Genomic DNA, 1455 nt, shown 5'->3' on the forward strand with positions numbered 1-1455 from the left:
TTCGGCAGGAAGTGACGGGGGCAGGCGCGTAGTGAGGGCTATAGCCAGTTTCTGGGGGTCTATGGCAGCCTAGTTTCAGCATTGTTGGGGTGGTTCAGGCTTAAAGGTGGCATCTAGTTCAGTTTTGATTGGGAGGTGGTCTGAATCGCCATCTAGGTTGGCTTCCTAAATGTAGTGGATATGGTCTACAAGCCCCCAGGAGATGAAGGTTAGGTTAATTATTGAGCCAGCGGCCTGCTCCTCCACAGAGAGGGCCCCTGGGCCTGCGTTATTATTCATCTCACCTGGCTCATTGGTGGCCCGCGCGGAGATGGGGGTAGGCTAGGTAATAAGGCTAACTAGGGTGACTAACTCCAGTGGCCTTTACTTAATGATTTGCTTCAGGGCCTCCGCGTGGGTGCTGTTGTGCTGGGCCTATAGGAGCTAGTATGCCTTACCAGCCCAGAGGCTGTTATGGATATTAAAATCACTAACTACCATATGCTCTGCTGGCTCCCTGGAGGCCCACTGCTACTGGTCTGCAGCCTCTAGGGCCTGGATGAGGTCCACCACCCCCTTATTTACTGCTGACTGCGGTGGGTTATAGATGTTATGGACTACTATCTATGGCTTACCCAGTGCTGGCTGGATGGCGGTGGAGATAATGTGTGTAGAGATGAAGGTGACCTGCTAGCACAGGGCCTTCCGCATGTATGTGCAGACCTGGGGGGCCCCCTGCCCCGCAGCCAGCCAGACAATATGGAAGTGATCGGCTGCTTCCCAGGGGAAGTGTGTCAGGGGGGCATCTCTGTGGGTATTGACCCATGGCTCCTGGATAGCGATGACTGCGTAGTCCTGGAGCTGAGGGTCCTGAAGGAGGGGGGCCATACTGATATCTAGTAAATTCTGAATTTATACTGCAGTATTTGGATGGTTTGGTTGGCTTGAGGGCCTGGGGTGACACCAGCTTTGGTTCTGGTGTTGGTTTTGGCCCCTAGACTGGGTTTAGATTTGGGTTTGGATTTGGCTTTATCTGGTTCGGATTTGGGGGCCCTTGGGGGCGTGGATGGGCTACCAGCTATAGCTACTAGGGGCCACGTGCCGGCAGCTCTCCTCTGGGTAAACACTATTATCACATGTGCTTGAGCCGCCCTAAGTGCTTCCTATTTCAGCCTTCTAGTGCGCGTGGATCCCATCATATTTAGCTTCCTCTGAATTCAGGGGTGGGTCGGGGTCAGAGGTTAGTGAGAAGGGTGCGGTTTGGTAGGCTGATGGGGTCAGTGTTTTGGGGTTGAATGATAGGAGGGAGATGCTGCTCACTGAGGTGGATACTGAACTGGCTGCTGAGTTAGAGGCTGGATTAGTTGCTGACCTGGATGCTGATCTAGATGTGCTGGATATGCTGGGTATGCTGGATGTGCTGGATGTGCTGGATGTGCTGGATGTGCTGGATGTGCTGGATGTGCTGGATGTGCT

Source organism: Aspergillus viridinutans (genome assembly GCF_018404265.1).
Source record: "Aspergillus viridinutans IFM 47045 DNA, scaffold_14, whole genome shotgun sequence".
In the NCBI taxonomy this organism is placed as follows: Eukaryota; Fungi; Ascomycota; class Eurotiomycetes; order Eurotiales; family Aspergillaceae; genus Aspergillus; species Aspergillus viridinutans.